Genomic DNA, 12247 nt, shown 5'->3' with positions numbered 1-12247 from the left:
GTTTTTTCTTCATCTAACCAATCAACAAATACTTAGTGTACATATGCAAATATCATGAGGTCTTTTCAAGGTTATAATGGGGCTAAGAGTCAAGGTAAAGATGTATATATGGCTAGGTGAGCTTGTATTTGAATCTTTAATTAACCTAAGTTCCCACCTAATACATACATACCCTATACAATTCTAATATCAAACTTAGCTACCCAAAATCTCACTTTTACATATACACACACTCATGCATCAAATTCAATTCCATCACATATGCATTGATTCTTATTGAATTTCTCATAGGGGTAATTTTGTCCCCTTTTCATTATTTCTCTTTTTTTTAACATAGTATATACACCAATTCATCAATACATATGGTTTTTATAATATTACATGGGTATGCACCCTAAATTTTCAAGATTTTTCAACAAGAATAAAACACCTATTCATCAACCAAAGTTCTCATATTTTTCCCACACTTAAACATCACACCACTCTCAGTAACTTAAGCTACTCAAAGATTCAAATAAAGGACATTTCATTGTTTTTCGCTTAAGGTTAATGATGTGGCAAAATAAAGAATAAAAATGGAATTAAAAGGCTCAAAGTGGCAAACAAAGGTGAATGAGATGGTAAGCTTTTTGGGTTAAGTGAGATATAATGAAGTAATGGCCTCAATCACATAATTGTATAAATATACACTAAACAATGGATATATAGAATTAAACAAATCAAAGATTACAATCATAGAGAAGAACAACACACGAGAATGAAATAAGTGGTCAAATGGTGTAACCACACAATAAGGCTCAAAAACTCACAAGCTGTATGTTCTTTAACTTAAAAACATGTTCCACAATATATTTCAAGCAAGTTTCAATCAAAAGTTCCAACTCAAATCAATTAGGATGTTAATGCCCTAAAAAAATATTTTTCTTGGAAAATTTCATTAAATTAACTAAGCTTATTATATATGTGCAAAGAAATGCAATAAGCTAAGAAACATGCAATTAAATCTCTAAAATATATACAACTAAGAAAGATAAAAGGGTGAACATATTTGGGATTAGAGTATGTGACCGAAGATGGTCAATTGGAGACAACCTCCCTACACTTAAAGGCTTGCACGGTCCTCCGTGCAATCAAAGGCGAGCAAGGGGTATGGTGACTTCGGATTGCCACCTTCAGCTGGTGGATCAATCGGCTACTGCATGCTCTTTCTCCTGCTTCTCTTGTTGCTTATGGTGCATCATCCATGAAAAATAGAAAGCAGGATGAACATACAAGTAAATGCAAAAATAAGGAAGCATAGAGTGTTGGAATGAGGTGATATTCACTAGAATGAAGTGAGTGAATAAGTTTGTGACATGAAGGGAATAAGTGTGTGTATTCTAAGTTGCGCGGCTTAGAACACACACACTATCATGGAAAGCTATGCCACAATTAGACAAATTAAGCATACACTTCACTCATTTTAGTGTGCTTGAGATACTTTAAAAGACTTGTAGGTTAAGAAAAACAAACAAGCAATAAATAAGCATAAAAGTATTCAAGAAAGAATCAGGGAATCGTGAATTCGATAATGAAGCCACACCTAATTGACATGAAGTGGACAACATGGAAAGCATAATCCACAAAGTTTAAAAAGCTCAAAAAGTGTCATTAGGTAAGCTTATAATCCAATTTCACAATTCTTAATGTTAATGCATCAAATAGGTGACTTACACAAAAATCAATCATAACAAACATCACCTAACAAAAAATGCATCAACTAAGAATAAATTGCCTAACAATAGATAATGAAATCAAATTATATGGTGGCCAAAACATGCAATTTAGAAATCCAACAAGATTCATGAAGGCAATGTCATAAGTACTTGGTATGTGCAAAATTAAACATGAAGAACTCAATACCAAGCAACAATGTACGGCCTCAATAAAGACATCCAACCATAATAGCAATAACAATATCAATGATTTCAGTAGCAATATCTCAACAAAATCAATAAATCAACTCAATCATCCAACACTTAGCACCAAGACAGAAAATTAAACTAACTAACTAAACAAATAACTAACTAACAAACTAAATAACTAACTAACTAAAGGTGAGTGTGGCGGGTGGTGAATGATAGTGGAAAATGGTGGTTGGAGGGGGAAAAGAAGAGAGAAAAAGAGAGAAGAAGAGAAGAAGTAGAGAGAAGAGAAGAAAAGAAGTATAGTGGTGAGAAAGCAGGGGCGTGCATACGCACAAAGGGTTGTTGATGACAAGTCATCTTAGGCTAGTTTCATTAGCATTTTTACTTGTTTTTAGTAGGTTTCATGCACTTTCTTGCATAATAAGTAAGTGATTGGATTGGAATTTCATGTTTATCTTGATTCAATCAAACATTATTAATTTTATACAAAATCATGAGATTTATGCAAGAATTAGGTGATTATTATGAATGATGCAAAACCTTCTGATTTTGGTGAGACTTTGATGGCATGTTTGATTGATGGCAGGTGAAAAGATGAAGAAAGAAAAATAGAGAAATAAGAGGTGCAGATGACGTTGCGCTCAATTGAAGAATGCTATGCTCTCTAAGCGACGCGTAAGCGTACAGAACGCGCACGCGTAGAATGGCATTTTTGCAATCCACACGTACACGTGGGTGACGCGTACGCGTGGATGGAGGATCAGCGCTCACTAGCAAAGAACACTACACTCTCTTTGAATGAGCGCATGCGATACTTTCAAATTTGGATTAGAAAATTGGCAAGCAATGCGTACGCGTGCATTACAGGTATGCGTCGATGTGACAAAAGTGATGGTTGGTGCAAACGCATACATGATGCTGGAGCATAGAAGTGATATTTTACCATCCACACGCACGCGCAAAGGACGCGTACGCGTGAGAAGCGCTCATGGCGCGAACGTAGCGCTCGTTTAAAGAACGCTACCAAGGGACGCGCACACATGCATGATACGCGCAAGCATGGCTGAGGCTGAAGATAGTATCGACGTGCACGCATATGTTACGCGTACGCGTCGATGGTAAAAAATGCAAGGGACGCGCACGCATAAAGGATGCGTACACGTCGGTGAATGAGCACTACGTTCTCTTTGTGAACGCTACGTTCTCCTGATGCTGCATGGAAGCACTCTTTTCTGACCTGCTTTATCAAAGGCCAAAAGGCCCATTCCAAGCACTTGATGACTGAATTAGAAAGTGTATAAATAGTGGAAAATTTAATTTCATTGAGGGCTTCTTTTGGGGGATAGATTTTGGATGCTTCTTTTAGTTCTTCTTTTTAGGAGTCCTTTAGAGTTTTAGATCTGATTTTTTTAATTTCTTTCTGTTCTTCACCTTCTGTAATTTTTCTTTTCTATTTTGTGCTAGAGCAATGATGAACTAAACCTCAATTTCAATAGGGAGAGGAGCTCTATTGTAATTCTAATGAATCCATGAAATTCTTCTTCTTCTCAATTCAATTGTGTAGCTATTGGGTATCTTCTGTTTTGATTGTGAATTATTCACTCCGGAACAGGGTTTAATTCAATTGAATGCTTGTGTGAGCCTCGGAAGGAGAATCACTTGCATTGGAATTGGAGCTCTATCCTTCATTATTCTCTTGATTAACACTATTCGGGAGGAATTGAAATCTTGAGAATTAGTGTGGCTTATGGATGAGAGATATGTGCTCTAACTCTTGTCATGACAATTAGATCAATGAATTGGCAAGATTGATTGTGATTAGAGAGATTGGATTGCCAAGGAATTGGGATCCAATCAATTTTAATCCGCCATAGATCTACCCATATGATTGAGAAAGGAGTTGAGACCCAATTGATTCATGAAGAATTATAATATCTCCAATTCATGATGAATCACTTTCTTTGAATTTCTTTCACTTTGATTTCTCTGCACTTGTTTCAATTTACAATCATTCAGTTTTGTTCTAAATCCCAGCACCAAATTCCTTTTAATATTCATGCAATTTAATTTCCCTTGCAATTTAGATTCTGCAATTTTAATTTCTTGCACTTTAAGATTCAGTTATTTACATTTCTTGCAATTTAAGATTCAGTTTTTTTTAATTTCTAGCACTTTAAGTTTCAGTAATTTACCTTTCTTGCCATTTAAGTTTCTGTTAATTTACTTCTAGCATTTCAATTTCCTACAAGTTACCTTCTGTTAATCACAAATCACTCAAATCCCTACTTGCTAGCTTAACTAAATTCATCAACCAACTAAAATTGCTTGATCCATCAATCCCTGTGGGATCGACCTCCCTCTTGTGAGTCATTACCTGATGCGACCCGGTACACTTGCCGGTTAGTTTGTGCAGAAATCTAATTTTTCGCCATTAGTTGTGCACACGGACAAGGGTTCACGCGTGCGTGTGGTGCGGCAAAAAATGAGAATCGACGCGTACGCGTAAGAAATGTCAAAATTGCCAGCTATCTCACCGTCTGTGCATACGCACACGGGTCCATGCGCACGCACAAGAGGCAAAAAGAAGGGGATGCGGATGCACAAGGTGTGCGAATGCTCCCAGCAGAAGGTGCATAAGCTGGTGTGCGGATGCACAGAGGGGTGTGCGCATACAGAATGAAAGAATGGGGTTGTGTGCGTACACACAGGTGTGTGCGCACGCACATGCTCTATTTTTCTCAAAAATTTTTAGTGCTCTATGGCACCAAACATGACATCCAAAATAGCCTTTCCAACCCCAAAACTTATTCTACCCTAAAACTACAAGATCAACACAAAAATTCTACCAAACTAAGCTAACTAAAAGAAGCAAAAATTCAACAAACAAGTGCTAAAGAAGAGGGGGAGTTAGAAAGATGTTACCAAGCACTTTAATTTAATGGCTTTACGTTAAACAATTGGGGGAGCCCTTGCTATTAAGGCTTGTGCTTGACTTCCCCACCAATGCTAGAATGTTCAATGTCCTCCGGGATCCCAATTCTAACCAACAACAAGAACAAAAGAGAACCAAAGAGCAAGCTATTTGCATATTAACATATATACAATATCCAAAAACAACACCATTGCAACTCTCCAGCAACGGCGCCAAAAATTTTATGAATGAGAGAATTATACCAATTTGGGATTCACAAATTAAATTTCGTTGCAAGTATAGTCCAAACCGACAATGAATCCTCACAATCAAATTTTTCATTTCTAATACAAATCAACCGAGATCAAGAATAATTCAACCTTGGGTCGTTCTCCCTAGGAGTTGCAATTAAGTGATCATCATTGGCTATAAGAAATTTTTGGGGTTTTTGATTATAAGAGACAAGAATTGTAAATGACAATGAAATAAAGATGCATGCAAGGAATTAAAAGAAAGTAATAAAAGTCAAAGCAAGGAAAATTCAAATGCAACCAACCTCTTGTCAAGTAATTGAGAGCTAAGGTTACCTATCCTAGCCATGACCACAAACACATGATGATTATGAAGAGTTAATCCTACTTTGTTAACCTTACATCGAAGATAAGTCAAATAGGCATAGTTGATTCCAATCCCTATGTCCTAGCCAACTCTATTAATGGGAGGCTTAGAGTCAAAGGAAACCAAATCAACTAACTATTCTAATGTATCAAACAAGAATGGACATCAATGACTCAAGGGTCACTAAAGTCATCAATTCCAAGCCAAGAGTGTAGAAAAACTAGGTAAAAGCCAAACATTTTATCAAACACTTGGTATGCATTAAAATAAAATAATATTAAATTGCATTAAAAATAAAATCTAACTACCAAAAGCAAAAAAAGGATAACAAAAACTAAAAGAAGCATTAAATGAACATAAGACATAAATTGTATTAATTGAAATTAAAATTAACAAAAGTATCCATAAACATAAAAATGACAAAAGAAAGGAAATAATAAGAGAAATAAATAAGTTAAACTCAAGAAATCATGAAAACATAAAGGAAACTTCATCAAAACAAGAATTAAAGGCTGAAATTAAAGGAAATTAAACTAAACCTAACCTAATTCTAGAGAGAGGGGAGAGCTTCTCTCTCTAGAAACTAAGAGAAAAGCATGCTAAACCTAATTGCCCCCCTTGCTTCCACTTGAGTTGGGTTGAAATAGCTTCAGAAATGAGTTAGGTTGGGTTTTGGAGGCCCAGAATTCGCCCCCAGCGATTTGCATTAATGAGCTCACGTGACTCGGGTCACGCGTATGCGTGGGTCATGCGTACGCATCGCCTGTGCGCTCGCACGGATGCTGGAACTTCCAAACTCCATTTTTTCATGGTTTCTTCCCTTTTGCATGCTCTTTTTCTCACTTCTTCAACCCATACTTGTCTTGGAAACTTGAAATCACTTAGCAAATATATCAAGGTATCAAATGGGATTAAAGTGAATCAAATTTAGTAATTAAAAGGCCTAAAAAGCATGTTTTCACTTTCAAGCACAATTTAGGAGAAAATCATGAAACTATGCTATTTTAATGGATAAGTGCAAGGAAAGTTGATGAAATCCACTCAAATAGAGCAAATAAATACCATGAAATGTGGATTCATCAGGTTTCTTGAAGATCATGGTTGATAAGCTGAAGCCTTATTTGAAAAACCGCATCTCGCCTTTCCAGTCTAGTTTTGTTCTGGGCCGAAGCATTCATGACAATATTGTAATAGTTCAAGAAATGGTCCACTCCATGAGGAGAGTGAGGGGAAGAAGAGGATTCATGTCGATCAAGATAGATTTGATGAAAGCATATGATAGATTAAGCTATTCCTTCATTAGGGATTCCTTGATTGAATTTGGTATACCGCAACACCTAAGAGATATTATCATCCAATGTATTACTCCAAACTAATTCTCTATCCTTTGGAATGGTCAACAGACAAATTTCTTCACTCCTTCGTGTGGAATTAGACAAGGCGACCCGTTCTCGCCATATATATTTGTTATATGTATAGATAGGTTGTCGCATATAATCTTGGAAGTGGTTGAAGGAAACAGGTGGAATCCTATGCAGGCCGGTACGATAGAGAGGGTCTGCTAATATCATATTTAATGTTTGCAAATGATCTTATTCTGTTTGCCGAGGCAATCGATGATCAATTGAGAAATGTGATGGCCATTCTTAAGGATTTTTGTGAGATGTCGGGATACCTTGTGAATAATTTAAAGACAAATATTTATTTCTCCAAGAATGTCACAGAGCAAACTAGACAGAGCATAATTTCTACGAGTGATTTTTCAGTCATGAATGAAGTTGGAAGATATTTAGGGGGCCATAATCCAAAATCCCAGAGCAAAGAAGGCTAACTTTAGTCACATTCTTGATCGAGTGAATATCAGACTGTAGGGATGGAAATCCATGTGCTTTTCAATAGCGGGGAGGATAACTTTGGCACAATCGGTATTGGGCTTTATAATACTTTATCCTATGCAACATCTTCAAATTCCAAAAAGTGTTTGTCATGAGATTGAAAAAACTCAACATGCGTTCACTTGGGGCCATCATAGTAATAGAAGGGGAGCTCATATGGTAAGGAGGGAAAAGATTTGAAATCAAAAAATATAAAGGGGCCTTGGCTTTCGAGATCTAAGTATTGTTAATGAAGCTTTTATTCTCAAATGAGGATGGAATTTGATTAATGATTCGAGCTCTTTATGGGCTAAGGTTATGATTGATAAATATGGTCGTGGAGATAATTTACTGCAATGTTGTACTTCAAAGAACGAGGACTCTTCCTTATGAAAAAGTATGTGCAAACTTTGGCCAATTCTGATCCAGAATATTGGGCATATAATTGGCGATGGGAAGAAGATTAATTTTTAGAGTGATGATTGGATTGAAAAGGGGATCCAGTTACAGGATTGGGCTTCTCCTATGAAAACTCAAGAGAAAATCAATTGGTCTGTTAATAAATACATATATTCTAATGGAATGGAATGTGGGTAGACTTGACATCCCCCTACCAAATGACATGGTTACCAAAATTCTCAAGTGCTCTCCACCATGATCAGAGGAAGGGGAGGATTTGTTGATGTGGAGACTAAATCCGAAGGAAGAATTCACTATCAAACATACATATAGTAATTTGTCTCAACAACAAAAGGAAGACCTGATTTGGAAAAAAAAATTGGGATTAGAATGGGGTACAGAAAATTAAGATATTTGCCTGGAAACTGACCTATAATGGTTTATCAACCTTATTGAGAACTTCTAGATGGACTCGGGGGAATAATTCCAATTGTATGAATTGTAATGTGGAAGCTGAGTCCCCTCTCCATGCGGTGAGAGATTGCCCAAAGGCTTCTATTATTTGGATGGCATGCATTAAATCGCAATACATCCAAAGTTTCTTCTCATTGAATCTGAGAGACTGTATCCTATTTAATATGTTCATAGAGGTTGGGAGGGACCAAAATTTGAAATGGAAGGACTTTTTTATGACGACAATTTGGATGATATGGAAGTTCAGAAATGAATATGTGCACTCTAATAAGGAAGATCAATAGAGAGTCAAATTATTAAGAATCAGGAGGATAATGGAGGAGAACAAAATCATCGTTAATGGAACTCATAGGAAAGACCATAGAGAATATAGAATAATCTCTTGAAAAATTTCTCCGGAAAATTGGTGCAAACTAAACATTGATGGTACCTCCAAAGGAAATCTAGGGCCAGCGAGTTGTGCTGGAGTTCTAAGAAATGAAATTGGTGGTTAGGTGTGGAAATTTACTAGAAGATTAGATAATGCAAAGGCCATAGAAGCTTAAATCAATGCTATAAAAGTGGGGCTGAAAATTGCTTGGAGTAAAGGAATCAAATTTTTAATAGTGGAATCGGATTCTCAAGGAGAAGTGGAGTTTATCAAAAACTCTCCCATGCGTCATCCAACTATTTCTCATCCTCTGCGAAGAATACGGGCTATGATGAATAATAGTTGGAGAGTGAAGTTCCAACATGTGCTCAGAGAGACTAATCAGATAGCGGATAGGTTAGCTAACCTGATATTGGATGGTGAAGAAGAAAGTATGTTCTTTGAACAACCCCCTAGAGAAATCTCAATGCATCTCTTTGTTGATAGGTGTGGGATCTTATATCCCCGTCCTTTGTAATCTTTTTCTTTTGGATTTTTTTAGGCGTTAGGGCCTTCTTAGTACAAAAAAAGTATATTAGAATATGGATTATTATAAATATATAGATTAGAGAGATATATTCATACTTTATGTTGTTCAAGTTTGATTGTTTTTTCAAATTAAGTTTAAGAATTTAATTTTCATACGTTGAAATTTAATCTAAAAAAATTTGGATTAGACTAATTATTTTTGTTTATTATAAACAAGATACATAGTGATTTATAGTTGATAGATTTTTAAGGATGCTTTAGATAATTTATCTTATTGTTAACGATAATTTAAGTTATCATGAATGTCGAAATTATATGAGGGTAATAATAATAATGAATAATGTTACACTTCCAAGTATTTTTGTTAACCAAGTCCAACCAAGTTAGTCTAACATCAACAAAAATTGGTTATGGATAGTGTTTTGGGTCTTACCAGAAACGGACTAATTGGATCTAAACATAAGGTCCAGACTCTTGTTGGATGAGATGTTCCTTTGTCTTCTCTAGGATGATGATGTTGTACGAGCTCTTTGGAGAGAATAGTGGGGTTACCTGTAACGGACTCCGATACTTAAGTTAGTAAGGGATTTAGACAGGTTTTTAGTAGATTGGAGTTCGAAACATACCTGAAAGTGTCGGGGTATTTATCAATGTAGATGTAGAGAAAATAACCACTTTATAGAATGGTTCCACTTTAGGTGGTGGATAATTATTCCATTTTATTGGGGAGGTTGTTAAGATCTCCTTTCTAGATAAATAGGAGAAATTGTAGGAGTCGATTGCTCATGTAGATAAGCAGGGCGAGGCCTATGTTGTTATAGGGCTTTAACCATTTTAGGCCAACCCTTTGCAATGTGCCCGGTTATGAACAATGCCCTTACTTGAGGTCGACTTTCAAAAGTTGGACTCAAGCATTTTATCAAGTAGGTAGTGGAGTTCAATTAAAGTCGTCCGAGTAGGTCGCTCCTGTTGACTTACCGATTTTATTAAGTCAGTCAATTTAACGTAGTTGATACTTGTAGAGTTCAGATGTTCGATGTGGTTTTGAGCAGTTGTAACATTTTACTTTATAACCTCCTAACGGCTCTTTCGAGAAATGTGTGCCATCATTCAAAGTGGGGGTCTTTTACTTTTTTGCCTCTATCACTATAAAAATGTAACTCCCTCTCTTCTTCCTTTTTTCCGTTTCTTCTTCGAAAAACTCTATTTTCTCTATGTAAGAAACTATTCTTTCCTCAGAATCTCCATAACCATTTCTTCCTTTTTTGGCGATCATTTCAAGGTTTGCTTCATTTTCCAGGGGTTGCTGTTTACTGGAGTTGCTGTTTGTGCCATTCTGATACTTCGTTCTTCACTAAGGTTGGTATTTTTGTTAGTTTTACTGTTATGTTGGCTTCCATCATTTGGTGTAAGTATAGATTCTTGAATTTTTCCTATGATCTTGGTTTGCTGATTGTATTCTATTCCTTGGGTTTCATCTCAACGTGTGAAGATAACTGCTTTTTGGTTGAATCTTGATGTTTTTGCTTGTGAAAAATGCTTTTATCGGTTTTTGTAAATCAAGGTATATCATCACAATATATTCTTTCCCCAACTTGTGCCGTTGTTGGCTTAAGATCCGAAAAAATTCACTAGTGAATTACATATTTAAAAAATTGAGTTAAGGGTGTTTAAATCGCCCAGTTTGAGTTAAGAATTTGAATTTCATAATTTAAAAATTTATAGATAAAAGTTGAACTCAGAAAATTATTTGGAGCGCAAAAATATAATTATTTATGGAAAAATGTGGCATTATAACTGACAGTACACACTTATAACTGTTCAGTACTGTGTATGAGAAAAATAAAACTATAAAAATGAACAGAAAGATATTTAGAATGCAAATCGGAACATATACCCTTAAAATTGTGGCCATAGGTAGGGCTAATAGGCAAAAGGATAAAAATGCTCCTCATTTAAGGAGTCAAAGACGTGACTCCATTCCATTTTTTTATTCATTCTGAGAGAGAGAGAGAGAGAGAGAGAGAGGAAAGAAAAAGAGGGAAAACCTAGAAAATATTATCACGTTCTTCAAATCCACTTTTCTCACAAACTGGAGCTCAAATCGACGACCCGTTTGCGGCTATGCGTCGCTCTCATCTCTCTCAACATTTCTATGTAACTTTTGTAAAGAGTAATTGCGAGAACTCTACTCCATTTTCCTTTTTCCTACTGTTTTTATGTTTTTAGGTAGTAAGATAATGAGTTTGTGATTTTAATGTTTTAGGAAAAGCTCAAGCTCAAATTCTAGCGAAGTTTTAACCCATGTTCATGTATAATAAGGTAAGAGAACTCTTTCTCTCTACTTCTCCTAATTGGTATGAAACCTTAGTATGAACCTTGTGTAATTTGAATGAAATTATATTGAATAGCATTAGTTGAAGTTTGAATTAGCGAGGAATTGATTGAGACTTTGATTGACCGGAGAGAAAGGTTCAAGAGGTTGAGACTGTCGTCAACTAAAGTACGTGTTTCGATTTCGGATAATCATTATGTAATGCTATGTGAAACCCTAAACTAGTTGACATTAATATATTATTAAATTGATGTTGATGTTGATGATGGTTTAGTGTATTTGTCTGGCTTGGATTTGTGAAATTGGGATAATATTATTGTTGTATTAAATTGCCTATATTATTAAAATAAGAGTTGTGATGGTTATTTGCCATTTCATTAGAATTGAGATTAGTGGTGGTTGATTGTTTATATTGTTGAGAATAAATTTTGATGAATGTGGTATTGGATGATATTGTATGTTGAATGAAAATGGTCGGAGGCCTTGATTGATTGAGTTCCTGTTGCTTGGGATGTATTGATGGATTGTGGTTCAATTGTTGAAATTGGATTTTTTATGATGAATATGTGAAACTGAATTTAAGGTGAATATTGTTGATTGTTTGAAAAAGTTTTATGAGGAGTAAGATTAAGGATGAGATGAGATTTGAGATTTAGATGAGTTATGTAGTGAGGTGCTAGGTGGAAACAAGAGTGAAATTTATGAGTAGTGACCTAAGTTTGGATTTGGCTAGGTTGGTATATAACGGATGCAAATTTAGTGTAAAATTTTTTCAAGTGGTGCAAAAAATTCTGCACTATGATAGATTTTTAGCCCAACTTTAGAGGGCCA

This window comes from Arachis hypogaea, chromosome 9 (genome assembly GCF_003086295.3).
Source record: "Arachis hypogaea cultivar Tifrunner chromosome 9, arahy.Tifrunner.gnm2.J5K5, whole genome shotgun sequence".
In the NCBI taxonomy this organism is placed as follows: Eukaryota; Viridiplantae; Streptophyta; class Magnoliopsida; order Fabales; family Fabaceae; genus Arachis; species Arachis hypogaea.
This window is presented reverse-complemented; position numbering follows the sequence as displayed.